This window comes from Orbicella faveolata, unplaced genomic scaffold, assembly GCF_042242905.1.
Source record: "Orbicella faveolata isolate gen_17 unplaced genomic scaffold, um_ofav_v1 contig_25, whole genome shotgun sequence".
NCBI classification, from domain to species: domain Eukaryota; kingdom Metazoa; phylum Cnidaria; class Anthozoa; order Scleractinia; family Merulinidae; genus Orbicella; species Orbicella faveolata.
The window spans coordinates 22,877,657-22,897,241 of NW_028301553.1; the positions used below are offsets into that span (position 1 = coordinate 22,877,657).

The 19,585-nt window shown below is 43.1% G+C and overlaps 1 long non-coding RNA gene across 1 annotated transcript; it reads left to right on the top strand.

The window, feature by feature from the left end:
• Positions 1–393: 393 nt before the first annotated feature.
• Positions 394–15,018, top strand: LOC149109513 (uncharacterized). The gene is made up of 3 exons (XR_016208688.1): positions 394–658; positions 13,552–13,806; positions 14,458–15,018. It is a non-coding gene; the product is annotated as an uncharacterized LOC149109513 (long non-coding RNA).
• Positions 15,019–19,585: the final 4,567 nt, after the last annotated feature.

Consider the following 19,585-nt stretch of genomic DNA (forward strand, 5'->3'; position numbering starts at 1 on the left):
TTTAATGTTTCGTTACTCCCAATAACGCGGCTGCTTGTGGGTGAGTGGTCTTCCCACGGCCAGATCCGTTCTTTGGGGTCACAAACCGTCATTCCTTTCATTCCAAAACTTTTGTCCAAAGCTGTTTTTGCTACGTTTATTTGAGTTGGTCCTAAAAGGGCATAAGTCGTTCTTTTTCACCCTCTTTGTCGTTTTTCTAACATTCTCATGGCCCTCTTGTTTGAATTATTCTCCCTTTTAGTTTAGTTCAATAACCGAAATGACAGTACACTTACTGTTAAACTTCAAATTAATAAAACTGAACTACATGACATTTCTACAGGATGCAATAAGTCATATGAACATGTGTTATACTTACATTATTTCTCTTTGAGTTTAGACTATCATCCAATAGACACAAATCTGAAGACTTCTTTGAGCCACAGGTCAGTTGTATTGAATACATCCTTCAGCATCACGTGCAGCTCAAAGGCCAACGCACTTGCAAAGTATCGATTCTACAAAGACCAGGAAAATTTTGTTAATGACACAACTGGCAGTGACGTCTCGGTGATCACAACGTCTTTCAATTAAAGAGTGAAGCAGGCGAACTATCGTTGCACTCCGTTCAATGACTTTGGTGATGGACCCACAGAAGTTATAACTGTTACAGTGTTATGTAAGTATACAACATAATTGCTATCCTCTTTCTGTAGCTGACTATCGTCACTCGACAATCTCCCTATTACCGTGGCTATTACTGAATGATTCATTTCCTCACAAGATTTCTCCGTATAAAATCTTAAAGAAATCAATATTGTTGAATGAACTAATGAGCGCTGTCGTAGTTGTGACAAAATAAACACAACACCTTTATATTTAGAAATATCTTGCTTATAGGCCTTTTTAATGAATTTCCTAATAATCTTCGTTGCTGTTACGTTCTAAAAGACAAATTACGTTTTATTTTTATGTTTGAGATGCACAGAACAACTCTGGCATTTTTCCAATAGGACTACACTACTGAAACTAAGAAAACAAATTCCTTTAAATTGTGACGATAGGTTTTTCCTGCAACACTGTAAATTTTCGGACTGAACGGACACTTGAATTGACAACTGGGGGAATCTAACTCTGGAGAGCACTGCTTTGCTGCGGGAACGGAAATTCGTCACAATTTCCTGGTACACGAGGATCTACTTCAATGGTCTTCACTACGGACGTCAAGGAAGAGACATAACTTGGTCCAACAGTAGTTTATTCTGCACTCTAACGTCGAGGGTGAAACTGACATACTCGGCGGAGTAGCCGCTGTAAAATCGAATAATCTTTACAAACGTACTTGCTTATATATCATCCCTTTACACGTCAAGTGTTTACAATATGCTAATGTAACTTCAAGTATACAATACGAGCGGAAAGTACATAATTAAGATAGCGAATTCTAATCAACACCACGAGGCTTCCAAAATTAAAAATAGAGTGCTAGGATTAAAATTACACAGGCTGAGATTAAGATAGAACAAACTTAGGAAATTAAAAGTGAGATACCTAAATTTGAAATTCTGAATTGGTGTTACCGACAGCAAGAAAAATTATCCTATGAATAGAAAGCATTAAAAACTCCATTAGTGAAAAGTAGTTCAGCTGGCTAACCTCCGAGAAAACTAATAAAACTTCATTAGAGAAAAGTAGTTCAGCTGGCTAGTTTCTGGGGGAACGGAAAGTAGATTGTAATAATAAAAGAAACTCAAATGACCCGATAACGAACTACTTGTCTTCTAAATGAAAGTTAGTGAAACAGCGTTGCACACGCTCAGGTGTACAAAGAGTCGGCAAAGTACAAAGTAGAACAATAACTTTAGATTTCTAGCTGTTAACTGAAAAGGGGCTACTGTTGGCTTTTCTATATTTTCGTGTCGGTTATAATATTTCTCGAAAGCGAATACATGCATTCCAACTCGGACAAATGAACAACTGGTGAATAAAACTGCGATCCGCAAGTTCCCTATTACTGAACCAAATTACATTTAAAGGGTTCGGAAGCGAGCAATTTACAATATTCTCATAACAATACTCCGAGTGAACTTAAAATAATAATAATTCGGTCGCGGTAAAGAACGGTTGGGACTACTTCGCCTATTGCTCCGTAGCATTCCTCCCACCTTAATTCGAGACCTCCGGGCGAGGTAAAGAACGGAATTAAGAGTTCTATGAGTTCTTCGTGCGGTCTTGGGTGAGTTACCTCCGGAGATCAGGCCGTGGACTAGAGGGTGCGCCGTCGGATGGGGTCGCTATCTAGGCCTTCCGTGAGCAACCATGTGCTGAACAGAAGGGCCTTTTCCTGGGTCAGGAGCGGGCCAGGATCCGCGGGCTGCAGCTGTTTGGCGGTAGGACAAGCTACGTCCTCCAAGTTTCTGACGAGGAAGGGGCAGGGCAACCCGGGGCAGTTAACGAGGTCCCTGACAAGTGCGGTCTTTTGTGTCCCTTTGGTCCAGATGATAACTTGGGCGGGCACAGCCTCTCCCCGCTCGTACAGGTCATAGAATGCCTCAAGGATGGCGTGTATGAGGACCGGACGGGCCATTGACTGTGGAAGGCCTGTCGATGCCAGGGCGAGACCATGGTGGAGTGTCTGGAACCGATAGGTCCGCAAGGCGTCCGGACCTTTAGTCAGTAGGGCGTTAGTGTTGAAGATCCTATAATAGGTCGTCCTCGCACGGCCACAAGCTACCGCCATACACTTCAGGGAAAATTCGTCGTTTCCATGCTGGAAACCATCACACTCCACAACGAAGGAAAGTGCAGACATGGTTGAAACTAGAGCTAACACGGAGTAAATAACGGCTACAAGAGCGAAAAATTGAAAGTAACTTGGTCTCAAATGAACCCGATTTTATAGGGGTCGAAAAGAATGAGATCGGCCATGAAAAGTGGGAAAGGAACACAATTCACATGAATAGGGGTGCAGATGCGGCGCACAGAAACCGAAAAATTTAATTCCCGAACTGGAGCTAAACCGACGGAACACGTGGGCTAAGGGACACGCACATACACAAGATGAGGGAAAAAACGGGGGAAAAAAAAAATATGTAGAGGTATAGATAGATCGCTAAAAATGAAAAGAACGCAAGGCAATGATTGCCGTGCTTAAGGGGTTGAGGTTGCTTGCGAGGTAAGGGGAATGCTTTCCAGAGGGCGAGGAGGGGAAATCGGCGGAACAGGACCGGAGACCTTTTTGGACAATAAGCGATAAAACACGACCAAAACAATAAAGTTGCAGATGGTAAAAGCAAGACAAAGGTAGATTAGCACTGTAAACAAACTCGGGTGGGAAACCTGATGAATGTTCTTAATATCCTTTCGTACTTTTTGTAGCCTACGGGTCAAATCTTGGTCTAGGGTATCATAAGTGGTATCGAGGGACTGAAGAGTCGAATTATCAATGTGCAACGGAGTCGGAATAACAAAATTGGGTACGGAAAATACGGTGTCATTTTGCAAGGGGAGGGCAACCCAAGGTACAAACTGAAATTGCCCGTCATGGAACAAAGGGAATTGAAACCTCAGCTGCTCGGGGCAACGTCCTAACCCAGTACGTTGGTGTGAAAACCATACATTACATGGAAAATGGTAAATGCTGAATGGCTGTAACATTAATAACTTTGAACTGTGGTTAGTATGAATAGAAATATTATTAAAAACGGTGGATAAATAAAACCGCCCCCCAAGATGCACAAGTGGTCTTAAGTTACGACAATGGGGTAATGGGGAATGGGCATGTTGAAAAGAAAGCTTAGTTTGGGGGGTCCACTTGAGACCAAGCCACAACGGGTTTTCCACAGTAGACAGGACATCAGCTGGGCACAGAAGTGTGGTTTCTTCCTTGAAGCATTGGTCTAGCTCGGCTTGTTTCAAAACATACCTTTTGTTGTCACAGGTCAATAAAACCAGATCATGCCGCGCTATTGTTCCGCCAAAGCACTTGTTGTTAATTTGATAAGACAATGGAACTAACTGTTCCATTGTGCAAATAGCGGCATGTTGATCCAATGTTGGGAGAGTGAACAAAAGATGTAATTGAAGGTTTCTGGAGTTGGCAAGGTGGTAGTCAATCAAAGGCTCCATGAGCAGTGGGAAACCATCTTTTAAAGCATCGAGAGTGTTCGCGAGGGAAGGGACAGTGGCAAGCTTGATTGACAAATCGGCGGTCAGAAAGCCAGGAAGATCGGCATAGCTGACCAAGTTCTTGCGAGAAACGTGCGCCAGTTGCCGTAATAGGTCATCAATCTCTGTTAAGCGTAACAAAGAGGTCAAGGCTTTGTTTACTTCCATTGTGTAGAGGGAAATAAACTCATGATGCAAATTAAAGTGACAGTTTTGGTCCTTTGCGTATTCAGCAAAGCGAGTATTCCAACCAGAGTACGCTCCTGCCATCAAGCGAAGGGAATGAATGACTTGATTTAATTTTGAGTTCAGCATATCTGTAGTTTTGACTAAGTAGACCGTTTTCCCATTAACAACACGAATCAGGCGTTGTGCCGCGCCATTGTTGAGGCATATTCTCGTAAGACCGTGGTGAGACCGAAATAGTTTGGAGAATCGCAATGTCCACCACCTAGGGTGTAGAAAAATCGCGGAATGCCAGCCAATCCAGCATAACAATACCAGGGAGAACGACGTTTGCGGTCATTCGTACTACCCAACCAAGCGTTTTCGTGTGGGGAGGTTGCGTGACAATCACGCAAGGCCCAACTTTTACAATCTTGAAGGCTATTTGCATAATGTCGTTTCTGGCACTGTAGGGTCGATTGCGAACCGGTAACGTACGCGTAGAAGCGTCGCAGATACGAGTCACACTCCAAAAGGTCTGTTACTCCCTGAATTGAGAGGAGGCGACTAGTTGCGCGCTGTACCCCGCGGATAGACATAAGAACGCGATCGTAAAATTTGGCCAACTCAGGATCACAAGTGGAATTTATTACAGTTGAATCTCCTTTGTGAACGTGCAGTAAATTCAAATGCACGCTCACGAGCTTGGTGTCTCGAAAGAAAACCATAGCCTTTGGATTTGTGGCTAACATCATTGCATTAGGGTAAAATGAAACTTCTCGGCCTGTCGCGTCGTATTCATTTCCGCTTCCGGTTGGTACCATTGCTAGCGAGAGCAACAAAAACAACCAGAAACGGGTAGCTGGGAACTGTGACAACCAGGATCTGTGTCGAGGCCAGGGAGAGGGAACTGGGGCGATGTGGGCGCGATAAGTTACGTCACTGGTAGAAGACCGTGTCCGTGGGCGGGGAACTGGGTTCGCACTAGGTTTCAACCCCTTGTGAACGTCTGCGTGGATCACAGGAACCTGGGTCAGGTTTGGTTTAGCGGCCAAATCGGTGGCATGCACATGAGAGACGTATCCAGGACTGGTCAGCGGTTCTTTTTGGCGGGAAACGCGTCGTTTGTAGCTTGGAGCAAGGGCGGCCACTGTGGCAGTACTGGCGGAACGTTCCGTCCAGGAAAGTAATGCTACATTAGTAGGAGCATAGTCTGGATCTGCATCGAGACGTTTAGCGCGGGGGTGTTTCTTGTAAAATGAAGTAATGAGGCGCTTGTCAAGGATATTTTCTGCTGGTTCCCATGTGTTGTGGCTGGCGGGAAAGCCCAACCATTTGATAAAGTATTCTGGTTTACCATTTCGCAATCGGTGTTTAACAATTTCTTCCGCAGTATAAATATCATCGGGTTGGTCAGCGTCGTAGTTTAATTCCCCGGCAGTACTGGCATTATCATCATCTTCAGAGTCGGAACAGTCGATTAACTCTGGCATCTGATCTTGGGCGTCCGCTGAGGGAACATGGGGGCCGGTTAAACTATCGTCTGGGAGGTCACTGTCCAACAGGTAAGGCTCGTCAATGTCGTCGGGAAGTTGACGTATTGGACGGGACGCTGGGTCCACGTAACGTTTCATTCTAGCTACGTGAACTGTCGTGGATACACGGCGGTTATCCATTGCACGCAGAACACAGTGTACTGGAGAGAGAAACTCGACGATACGATAAGGGCCATGGTAATTGTGAGCTAGCTTCTTGGAAAGCCCCTTACGGTTCTTGGGGGTATAAACCCACACCCTGTCTCCAAGGGAGAACGGAGGCGGTACTGCTTGGAGATCATGGAGTTCTTTCATCTTCTGTTGCGCCCGTTGTGTGTTTTCTGCCGCTATTCGTCGCACCCTTTCCACGTGTTCTACTACACGGGCTCTATGCTCGGCGACCAGCGGGGACATTTCCCTTGGGGGCAGCAGGGCGGTATCCATTGGCAATAGCGGTTCTCTACCATACAGCATGTAGAATGGGGATTCACCGGTAACTTCTGAAGGTGACACTCTGTAGGCGAACAGAACGGAACTCAGTTGCTCGTCCCAGTCCTTTTGATGGCTGCTGACATACATAGAGAGACTTTGTGCCAAGGTACCGTTAAACCTCTCCACTAATCCATTTGTCTGGGGCCTATATCCGCTTGTGAAGATCTTGTCGGTATTCATTAGGAAACAAACTTCACGGAACAGGCTGGAAAGGAAGTTAGATCCACGATCTGACAAGAGCACACGTGGGGCACCATGGCGACTGACAATTTCGTTCACGAAGATTTCTGCAACGGTTTTGGCCTCGATGTTTGGTATGGCGAATGCTTCTGTCTATTTCGTACACATATCCACAAAGACCAATATATAGCGATTATTATTACGTGTTACGGGCCACGGACCACTGATGTCGCAGCTAACCTTCTCAAATGGTGCTTCCACTGGGATTGGAAGGAGTGGTGCTGTCTGGCGCTGCTTGGGGGACTTTTTCATGGCACAATGTTCGCAGCTCAAGCACCAATGTTGGACATCCATGTACATCTTAGGCCAGAAATAGCGATCTCGAAGCTTGGCATAGGTCTTGTTTACTCCGAGGTGACCGCCAGTCGGTACGTCATGGGCATTTATAAGGACTTCGTGCCGTAAGGAGGAAGGGACCACAAGCTGAGACTTGGGCGTTGGCACCCGTTTTCCTCCTGGAATCCAAATGTGGCACAAAATTCCATCAGGGTCAAGGTAATACTGCTCAATCGTGTAGAGAAGTTTCTTGGCGGCTTTACTGTCCTCGGGGAGGTCTTCAAATTCCAGGTACTCAATGATATCGGCAAGAGCGGGATCTTTGCGTTGTAAGTCCTTAATTCTGTTTGTTTGTACTCCAGGGGTGTCTAATGCAGCAATGAGGGAGTCATATTCTCTTCTGGAAAGAGCATCAGCATTACCATTGCTTTTCCCGGAACGGTGGACAATTTCGAAGTCGTATTGCTGGAAGAGTAATGCCCATCGAGCAAGGCGGCCGGTTGGTTCCCGGATATTCATTAACCAGCGCACTGCATTATGGTCTGTGTGGATTGTAAATTTACGACCGTACAGATATGGCTGGAAGTACTTGACACCAGCTACAGCGGCGAGGGCTTCTCGTTCAGTGACACTGTAGTTTTTCTCAGCGGGAAGTAACTTGCGTCCGCTGTATGAAATTACCACCTCCCGGCCGTTGTGTATCTGTCCTAGAACCATACCAAGTGCGTCATCGCTTGCATCAACGTACAAGTCGAATGGCAACGTGAAGTCAGGATAGGCCAAGATGGGGGCCTGGGTCAGAGCTGTTTTGAGAAGGTCGAAAGCGGCTTGGCACTCGTTGGTCCACTGAAATTTTAACCCTTTCTTGGTGAGTTCATGCAGAGGGCCTGCAATTTTGGCGAAGTCTTTGACAAATTTCCTGTAATAATTTGCTAGACCGAGAAAGGCACGGACATCTTTTACCTTGCGGGGGACTGGATACTCCTTAATGGCCTCGATCTTTGCAGGATCTGGCTGTACTCCCTCTGGTGAAATAACATGGCCCAGGAACTTTACATTCTTCTGGTCAAAGGAACACTTCTTTGGTTTGAGTTTAAGGCCGGCTTCTCGGAATCGGTCAAACACCAGGCGGAGATGCTGTAGATGCTCATCAAAGGTACGGGAATATACGAGCACATCATCTAGGTAAATCAACGCTATTCTCCAGTTTAAACCTCTTAAAACGCACTCCATTAAGCGCTGGAAGCAACTCGGTGCATTGCAGAGACCAAATGCCATCACATTGAACTCAAACAGGCCAGCATGGGTGACAAAGGCGGTCTTTTCTCGAGACTCAGGGTCCATCTCGATCTGCCAGTAGCCGGACATCAAATCCATGCTAGAGAAGTACTGGGTACCAGCCAGGGCATCTAAGCTCTCTGCTATGCGTGGTAATGGGTAGGAATCTTTCTTGGTAATAGCGTTCACCCTTCTGAAGTCGGCGCAGAACCTATCAGAGCCATCGGGCTTCTTAACAAGCACTACAGGGCTTGCCCAGGGCGAGGCTGAGGGGCGGATAACCCCTTGGTCCAACATTTCGTCAATACACTTCTCTATTCTCTCTTTCTGGGCTTCAGGTACTCGGTAAGGTCGCATGCGGATGGGAGAGGCATCACCAGTATCTATGGTGTGTTGGACCCAGTTGGTTCTTCCTAGCTCTTCTGGAGACAGAGCGAAGATATCCCTGTATTCGTTTATTAACTGCTGAAGTTGTTTCTGCTGTGATTCCGTCAGGGCAGAGTTTGAGAAGTCAACAGGGACGTCAGGGATGTCTGTTTCAGGTTTTCCTTGCTGTGAGACTTCTGTGTCAAGGCTGAAAACTTGCAAGTTGCTACTATGGCTGGTAAACGTTCCAAGGTTTGCTCCCTTATAGAGCGTAACAGGTTTGCTTGTTGGATTAATCAGCCTGTAGGGTACTGTGTGGTCAGCGGTTGCAGTAGCCAAAACTGCGGCGCCCTGTAGTTGATAACGGTCCATAAGGTGCTGAGATGTTTCTATCAAGCCAACAGTCCCAGCTGAAAATTCCGAATCCAGACTGACAGGAAGTACTGTTTCTGAACTAGGAGGGATGACACAAGTTGATAATACTCGAACTGGACAAGAAATACCGGCGGCCAACTGGTCTGTGGGGCTGTCATCTAATTGTAAAGTTCCTTGTCGTAAGTTTATCACTGCACCATTAGCTCTCAAGAAATCTCGACCCAGAACAGCTTCGTATGTGAGGTTCTTGACTACTTGTAACTCACAGGGATATTTTCCTCCGGCTATTTGAAGCGTGACTTTAATTTTTCCAAGCACTGGCAGTTCCTCACCACTGACAGTTTTGACGTTAGCGAGGGCGCTTTTCTGTAACTTGGGTAGTTCACCTTGATAGATGTCTCGTGCAAACTGCTCATCAATTACTGACATGCCTGCTGCGGTGTCTACGAGTAACTTAATGTCTTGGCCATGTAGCTGGGCGGTGACTGTTAGGTCACGTGGCTTGGCTTGCTTATTTGTAATGTTACACTGTTCATCGGTTAAAGGTGAAGTTTCACGTTCTGTCTGGGCAGGATCTGGCTTATGGTTAGGCAAGATGTCTTTATTGACTTCAGTGGATTCTCTTACGGCGGAAGTACTATGTCTTGGCTGAGAGAGGTCTGGGTCCGAGGGATTCCGGATGTTCTCGTCCGTGCACAGGTCAACAATAACATCTGTATCCGCTGAAATTCTGGTTTTGGTACGGCGTACAGCGTTAGGAAATGGGACATCATGGTTTTTCTGACTCTGTGGTAGGTTATTCCTTTGGTTTCCACTGAGTTTGTTCGGTTTCAGCGGACTAGTGACCAGGGGCTGACGTATTTCCGGTTCGGGCTTAGTTTCCAGGTTTCCAGGTAACTCGCGCTCGGGACGGGCAGCGGTTGTTACTTCACCAGTTGCTTTGTTTTCATTATTCGGCGCCATTGTTCGTTGACCACTTTCGGAGTGTGGTTTTGATACTTCAATAACCACAGTTGGCGACTGGTTTTCCTTTACTTGACCTTGCTGGAACACTTCTGGGACCAAGTGAGACGTATTTGGCAACTGCCGAGATAGTTCCTTGCCAATTTGCGATCCGACATCGCTCCAGTTTATTCTTGGAAACTCGCCTCCTTCTTTTGGAATTGTCTGGTGAATTGTATTTTGTTCTAGCGGAGCGACGAAACTATCCTCGTAATCTCCATCATCGAGCACGGCCATTCGCGGGCCACTTGCATTGAACTGAGAAGGCAATTCGCTCCGTCGTTGGGATTGATTGTAGCCTGAGCGGGAAGGATAATTTTCACTTGTTTGACGTCGCTGCTGGTTCGGCTGGAATCGGTCGTAGTTACTGGTTTCTCGTGAAGACCTCTGGTTACAGTTTTGTTGAATATGTCCAACTCTTCCACAAGTATAACAGATGGGTCGACCTTCTCGTGTTCGTTGTCTTGGCTGATCAACCTGATTTGGCGGATTTCGTCGAGCCAGCCCTTTAATCCGAGCATCCATCTGGCGAGAAAGTTCTTCTAACTTATCTTCCATTCGTCGAATTTCGCGCATGAATTCCGGATTTTTCCTCTTGTTGGGTTCTGCATACGCTGCCAGGCTCGCTGTTTTTGTTTCTGTGATTGGACCAGCTGGTTGTCTCGTAGCTTTATCAATCAATCCGTTAAGCCTTGACACTAAGGATTGTATCTGATCGTCCCCTGTCTTGGTATTCTGTCCGTTAATGAGGACATCGAGCTTAGTTAAAATCGCGTTGTCGTCCTTGACAGCTTTCTGGCTTAGTAAGTTAGCAATAAGTTCGTGTTCAGTTGCGGCACCAGCGGCCGACGATTGAGGAGCTCGAGAAATGGATTCTGCAAATCGGGCGGCTTTCTCGGCTTCGGCAAATGTTTTCGGTTCCTTCATGTACACAAGCTGGCGGATTTCGGGACGCAAACCTTGCAAAAAATATGTCATCTTCTCCTTGTTTGTTAAGCCAAGGCGGCGGAATTTAGTACAGATATCCGTTAGGTAATGGTCCAGAGTTTCACTAGAAGCTTGTCGCCTATTCAACAGATATTCTCTCTGGCCATAGCCGTGATCCCTGCTGGAGTAGTGTTCTATCATGATTCGCTTTACGTTCTCGAGCGTGTCCTTCTCGTCTGGGGTTAAATCGCTGTAGAAGTCCTTGGCTGGTCCGGCTAGATGGAGTACCAATTCTGTTAACGCACTCTCGCTGTCCAGGGGGATGCGTCTCCGTTTTAAACGGTTCTCGAAGACTTCAAACCATTCAACAACGTCGTCTCCATCCAAACCACGGAAAGGTTGTATCCTGATAGTTTCTGGAACAACTATTGACGTCTGTTGTTGCTGTCCAATCCGTTGTAGAGCTTCGGTCAAAGTTTGAATTAAATGCGGATCCATAACTTCTTCTGGTTCTGGTTTATAAGGTGTACGGGATCCTTCGTCACTCTCCTCTTCTTCGCTGTCTTCTCTGCTACTACTTGTAGATGGATGTTCAAAACCTTCGTTTCCGATTTCGTCGCTGGAACAATATCCTCGGCGAGTATTTGTTTTGTTTTGTTTTGATTTTTTATAATTTATGCAATCTCCTACTTGACTGTGACTGGTCAACTGTGAATTAATTAACGGGTTTGAGTTGTATGCGAAGCTCAAGTTCTGTTCTGGATCTGGCTCTTCGTTTTCGGGTTCGCTGATTTCTTCGACTTCTAAAGCAATCTGAGGGCCAATCTGCAACTGCCTGGAGTCAATTGGAGTGAAGTCTTCTAAGGAACTGCTATCGCTTGTTACACGCGGTCCACAGGGAGTGGCTTGTTTTGATGAACTCGGTTGAACAATGGATGACTCTTGGCGTTGATCTATACTGATATTTATGGCTTCTCTGTTCGTACTATCGGCCTGATTTGGACTGGAAAATGCGGTGGACAAACGTGGGTCGTCGCTGGGTTTGCTTGGCTGGATTTCCTCGTTTAAATCTAACGCGTGCGTCGACGACTCGTGGACGACACTTCTATAATATGGTAATTCACACAACAATGTACAATTCTCTTCTTCTGACAACGAAGCTTGTACTTCTTTATTTACTTTAGGCGTACTGGCTTTAACTACGGGAACGGCTGATTTCCTACTTCGTAAATTATACGGCGAAAGTTTCTTCTTAAAAACTCTCTTCACGGACTTCATATATGAGGACAAAGAATTGATTTTGTACTCACGTTACTTGAGCAGCTTTTATCCTTTGTTCGCACTCAAGGGATTACAACAACTAGCGTCTTTGGTGAACTTGAATCTGCTCTGGCGCCTTGATAACGTCCTTGGAAGATCCACAAAGTACCACTCTTCTCCAATCACTGTGACGATAGGTTTGTCCTGCAACACTGTAAATTTTCGGACTGAACGGACACTTGAATTGACAACTGGGGGAATCTAACTCTGGAGAGCACTGCTTTGCTGCGGGAACGGAAATTCGTCACAATTTCCTGGTACACGAGGATCTACTTCAATGGTCTTCACTACGGACGTCAAGGAAGAGACATAACTTGGTCCAACAGTAGTTTATTCTGCACTCTAACGTCGAGGGTGAAACTGACATACTCGGCGGAGTAGCCGCTGTAAAATCGAATAATCTTTACAAACGTACTTGCTTATATATCATCCCTTTACACGTCAAGTGTTTACAATATGCTAATGTAACTTCAAGTATACAATACGAGCGGAAAGTACATAATTAAGATAGCGAATTCTAATCAACACCACGAGGCTTCCAAAATTAAAAATAGAGTGCTAGGATTAAAATTACACAGGCTGAGATTAAGATAGAACAAACTTAGGAAATTAAAAGTGAGATACCTAAATTTGAAATTCTGAATTGGTGTTACCGACAGCAAGAAAAATTATCCTATGAATAGAAAGCATTAAAAACTCCATTAGTGAAAAGTAGTTCAGCTGGCTAACCTCCGAGAAAACTAATAAAACTTCATTAAAGAAAAGTAGTTCAGCTGGCTAGTTTCTGGGGGAACGGAAAGTAGATTGTAATAATAAAAGAAACTCAAATGACCCGATAACGAACTACTTGTCTTCTAAATGAAAGTTAGTGAAACAGCGTTGCACACGCTCAGGTGTACAAAGAGTCGGCAAAGTACAAAGTAGAACAATAACTTTAGATTTCTAGCTGTTAACTGAAAAGAGGCTACTGTTGGCTTTTCTATATTTTCGTGTCGGTTATAATATTTCTCGAAAGCGAATACATGCATTCCAACTCGGACAAATGAACAACTGGTGAATAAAACTGCGATCCGCAAGTTCCCTATTACTGAACCAAATTACATTTAAAGGGCTCGGAAGCGAGCAATTTACAATATTCTCATAACAATACTCCGAGTGAACTTAAAATAATAATAATTCGGTCGCGGTAAAGAACGGTTGGGACTACTTCGCCTATTGCTCCGTAGCAAATTAAATATATTTTGTTTATGAGATTATGGATCTTTATTGCTGCCACGATCTTAAAGATCAAGTTACAGTTTATTTTTGCGTTCGAGTTGCACAGACCAAATTCCAGTGAGACTTCCCTGCTATCTAACAAATGTGCCAAAATACATTAACACTTATTGATGAATGATGTCTATTAAACTTCATATTTTCTTTTCTGAAGATGCACCTGATCCAGTAATCTTCACAACAGTTCTTAGTAACACCACATTACATCGTGACAGTATTATGTCTTTGAACTGCGAAACAGACGCCAGTCCTGAAGCTGAGTATCATTTCTACTTTAATGGCAAGTCTATTGGTAACAGTGCCTCGGGTGTGTTTAGTGTGACAGTAGAAGCAGATGGAGTGCACACTTGTGTTCCTGTGAACTGAGTCGGCACAGGAGACAATGGCACTGTCAGTGTCACTGTTGTTGGTAAGTTAACATCCATGTAATACAATAAAAATTATTTCCTTTCTTATCAGGGCTGGAGGACAACCTCGACCACGTTTATCTTTTGGGCATTTTAATAAGCAACTCATAAAGAGGAAAGTTAGGACCTTCCATATTTGCCCAATATTTTCTAAAGCTTTTTGGAATGGAAACTCTTCAAGTTTTTCTCTAGACTGTGTGGCACCAAGTTACAACCTCCATCGCAACTTTGATGAGTCAAGCAGCGCTCCTTGCTGTTTACATATCTCGTAAATTGAGAACCCTTTACTCTCACTATTCGATATGTATTGAATTGGTTTTGTTTTTGAAAGCAAAACAACTAATGGCGATGCCTGAAGCTAAGGCGGCCGAGTGTACTGTATTCTTTACTCTCCTTTGAGTCTCCGGATTAATAATTGGAAGGATTTTTAGTGGCCCAAAAAGTTAACGATAAGAGTTTCGTAAAATCTTGTAATCTTTGAAGCGCTCAAAAATGTTTTATTTTCCTAATTTCATTTATGAAACATACATATATTAGTTTAATTTATAGTGTTTTCCTTTGATAACATGTAAGTGCTATGTAATCTTTAACTCAGTCTTTAATAGATGCTCTGGCCATCCTTATAAATCGCCTGTCATTTAAATACCGTTTAGTTGCTCCATCGGTAGAAATTTCAAATGAAACAGCAAGTGTTATCGAAGGAGAGGGCTTGACACTGACATGTAATGCATCTGGAAAACCTGAACCGGCAGTAACATGGACAAAGGTTGGCAGCTCAAAAGTTCTTTCTCACAATTCATCACTCACCATTGTGAATGTAAGCAGACCTGGGACACCTGATAACATGATCCAGTATCAGTGTACAGCCAGTAATGGAGTGGGAACACCTGCCACAACTATTTCAACCATCGACGTTCACTGTAAGCAATCAGAAAGTAATCCTTGGTGATACAGATGATTAGTTTGTAAGTTTGAAAGGCTGCATTTAAATACTGTGATAGCCAGAAAGTAACGTGATGTTCTTTAGTGGTGTACCGAAAAATAGCCCACAAGTGAGTTGATTTTTAAGTGTACAGACCAGACTTAAGGGGATTGTGTTAGCATTTTGGTCACCGTTTGGCAAATTCCTCGACGCCTCCACAGTACCTGGTATCTTCAAAGCTTTAAATTATAGATGGTCTATTTAAGAAAATAATTTAGCTTAATTTCGTTGATCTGTAAAAAAAAAAAAAAAAAAAAAGGATTGACCAACTTCCCGCAAAAGTCAGAGCTTAATGAAAATTACCTAGCGGGCACTGCTGGCTAGGCTTTTAGTTTGAAAAATGCGACGCCGTGATGGACAGCGAGAAGCTTATGTGAATACAAACCATGGAATACTGCAGAAAATTCGATAGCCTTCTAGTCCCCCGATTGACTGTATTCAAGGCATGGGATAAATGACCATATGAGCTACCAACTAAATTGCACACAAATTATTCTGTAAAGGTTAAACCGTGACTGCAGGGGTTAACTTACCAGATTGAGGTTACCACTGCACGTGCTACATGTAGATTACGCTGTTTACAATTGCCAAGTCATATGTGATATTGTTCTGATTTTCCATGCTGAGAAAGAGCTAACAGCTTAAAGGTGGCTGCCAACAATTTTCAGTACTTCGAGCGGTGATATTGTGACGGCCGATCGATACTAACTCTTTTTATCAAGCGATGCTGTAACATAAATTGTAAGTATCACACAAATGCCCAATCATTAGTGATCAAGTTGTGGTCAGCTTTATGGCGTAATAGGCTACTGTATAGCAACTTTACAAACTGTTAAAAGCACCCTTAATAAAAGCTTTAACTGCCTATATTCCAAAAAGGGCTTGGTAAAACCCATTTTTTTAAATTATCGAATGATGATCACCGTGCTAAGATACAACTTTTTGCAAGGTGGCTCTCTTGTAGGGTGGCTCTGAACCCTAACTTAAAACTTGGAAAAACATTGTATCCTAGTATGTTATCACAATTCCATAATTAAAAAATGGGCTTTACCAAGCCGTTTCTGAATTATAAGCACTAAAACCTTAAGTCCAAGATGTTTTTTAACAAGTTATATCGTTGCTATGGTAACCTATCATGTCATGAAGATGACCACAACTTGCTGAACAATGATTGGGCATTTGTGTGATACCAATTACTGTATAATATACATTCGTCACAGCAAAACTGCTTGAAAGTGCTGAAAACTGTTACCAGCCACGCTTACTTAAATTATTGGTTAAAAAGACCTTAGAGATATCTTGCTTATTTCTAAGATGCCGCATCGGTTAGTAATCCAGAAAATGAATCATTTAACGTGGAGCCTGGAACGGAGGTGAACTTCTTATGTCTTGGAATGGGCAATCCAGCGCCAACAGTAAACTGGGCATCTCCAAATAATGACATACATTGGATGTCAAATCTGAGAAATGTAACTTTTACAGCACAATCTGATAGTTCTGGATTATATCTGTGTACCGTTGAAAACGTGTTAGGGGAGGCTATCAAGCGATTCGAACTTGGTAAGTAAATCTGAATTTGTTTTGCATGTTGAGCAGTTTGATTAGGAAATTATCATCATTTATTCCATAAAGAGAATTATGTCTTTCCTTTGGTTTTGTGTCTTTTAACCAGTTTTACTGCAGGAGTTCTGTTCGTTAGTCGGTCCTTCCGGTCATTTATTTGTTTTCTCCTTCTTCCCCTTCCCCTCTCCCCTCCCTTTCTTCGTTTTTCAACAGCTGAATAGTTTATTTCTGTTGGATTCCTTAACGCCATATTAGCACTTTTTTCTGTTTAGTTGTGGAAGCTACGAACACTCTTATAAAGTTGACCGTCACAAACAAGGACTGTGACGATAACCCTTTAAAAATCTGCGAACTGATAAGTGAAATGGTGAGTTAAATGAAATCTATTTTACTCGCCAATTAACTACTAACTACTGAGGGCTCCATTTTAAATTCTTATGTCCTTGCCGCCATTTTTTTTTCTTTTTTGGCTTCAACTAATTGATCATATGCCTAAAACGTTTAGGCAGCTTAGAATTAACTGAAATATCACAATAGCGGCTTAAAAATTTAGGAGGGGAAAATAAACACAGAAAAGCCAAAGAGGGTCACGGATGGGAAGGATTGGTAAAGATGAAGTGGATTGTATTAAAATAAACTCGAAAAACATCGGCCAGTTTAGTTTGTTAATTTGTATAATAGTGTTATTTGTAATGTTCGAAAGGTAACCTCTTTGATATGCGGCCAAGATATTTTCCAGAAAAGACTGCTGCTCAATCAATATAAAGTTTAGAGCTCATAGTTGACAAAAATAAACAGCTGAATGAAAGATATGAATGCAGCCATAACACTACTGGAAAAATGACCTGAAAAACACTTCAGGCGCTGAACAGGAATCGAACCCACGACCTTTGCGTCACCGGTGCAATGCTCTACCAACTGAGCTATCAAAGCTACATGAGAGCGGTCGTGTGTGGGTTCGGCCCTTTATGTTCAGTGGACGTAATACTCGGCTCAAATATATGGATTCCATGGTAATAAGTGCCCAACAGTAGCAATAAAATCCCGAATCCCGTTCAGAGCCTGAAATTTTTTTCACGTCATTTTTCCAGTAGTGTTATGACTGCATTCGCATCTTTCATTCATTTATCATTTGATTGCTACTGTTGAGATACCTATTACCATGAAAAATAAGCAGAATTCCCCAAAAGAGTCACGATACTGTAACCAAGTATTATGTTCTGCTGTTCATGGAGGGAAAAAAATACTCCATTCTAATAAGGACTCCTCTCCAATGAGCACCATTTACTTGAGTTATCAGTTTAGGACCCAGAGCTGCCCCACCAGCTAAGAGGGACAGGCAGCTATGGAGACGAGAATGGTGAGCTGCCAAAAGTAAACAATTACTCCGGGGCGCTATTAAGAGGCTGTCTCTGTAAAAACCGACCACTGATTTTACTTCGAAAATTCGATTTTTCTCATAAGTTAAAATGCTTATTTCTAAGCCTTCTCCGGAGTTCTCTGTCTAGATTTCTTGCTTTTTAATATAAAAACAACTTATAAAGTATCTGGGAGTCTAAAAATTTGACACGTGAGGAGTCACGTAACCATCATTTCGATAAACAATAAACTAATACCGAATATTGCATTAATACGATTAATAATTTTTATTTCTCTTCTTCTCCCTCGTTTTTCCTCGCAAATAAAATGAAGTCATCATTTTGAACATTACATATACAGCCATCAGAGATTCAAACTCTGAAACTTGTGTTTCGGCATGCACAGTGTCATATTGAGGCTCTGCATCAAATCGAGGCTTGGACAAAGCATGGATCTATGTTGGCTATTGAGGTGATTTGCTTATGGTGGCTCCTTATAGTTTTACGATTGCACCCGTGCATAGGACGAAAGCTCAAGTAATCTGCGCGCACTCAAGGGAAAACATCAGTGTTTTTCGATTTTTATGACGTCAGTATGAGCACAAAAAGCAAAACTGGAAGTGAATTTTCTCGCATTTCCTTCGGTGAGTTTTTTTTTTTTTTAATTTGGCTCAGTTGTGACCACATACAATACCTATAAAATACCCTATTTCTGTTAAAGTCTGTCAGAGCTAACTTGATATATTTAGAAGAATGAAAAAATACAGAATATTTGAAAAACCGTCTAAACAACCTTGACTTTTTATCAATTCAAAATGTCACGCAATATCATTTCCATGATGTGGTAAAGTATGAAAACATTTCACCAAAGGAGAGTATAAATAGGTTTAGGCCAAAATGAGGATTATATCTGCCTATCATTAGATGAGATGTTGCCATGGTAACGGCCTTAATCCAAAAATTGGCATCCAAAAAATAAGCCTTATTTTAATAGTACCCATACTGGTAAATCTCCACGGGGAAAACTTTAAGAGAAATTAACTAAGTTTTCTTTTGTACCTCACGCTCCATAGAAAGGGTGTTCGTAAATACTCCAGGGAGCCGCCTTAAGGACGTTCACAATAATTGTTTCTGCGCATCCTTACTGTGCACACAAATCCACAAGCCACGTCATGCATGAGAGCGCGCGATAAGTAATAAAACAAGCAATGATAGGACAGATGGCCTATAGCTTTGCCTGGATTTAACGATCTTAGACGTTCGATGACCCCTACTTTTCTTTCCAGAAACAGATTTTTTTTTACCATTATCTCCACATCGTCCAGAAATGAACAAAAATCAATGTGGGAAGTCAAAAAAAATTCAAGATTTCTGTCCATGGGACATTGGATCCTACCATCTTGCAGCTGCAAGGCGCGTGAAACTTTGGTGGCTAAATGCGAACTTGTTCTTTAAGGAACCTCACCAGTTAACTAAATTCACTTAAAAGGTCCACTTAGACAATATTTGGCAGAGAACAAAGATCTACTAACAATATTTCTGGGCTTACAGACACTGTGGCCTTATTCGCTAACGAAGCCCGATTTTTTCAGATTTAGGGTGTTCTTTCGGGCATGTTCTCTCCAAAATGAATTTTCGCACGAACGTCCTTAAGTCAGGCTTAAGGGGATATAACTAATTTCGGTCCGGATCTCATGCGAAAACTCTTGATTGGTTTAAATCGTATTTGATTAATCGCACACAACAGTGCTCCGTTAATGGCTGTCTCTCTGACTTCACCGCCGCCAGGTTAGCTCAATTGGGAGAGCGCCGGACTGCTGTGCGGAAGGTCGAAGGTTCGAGCCCCAGACCGGACCAACACTCAGGGTCTTAAAATAA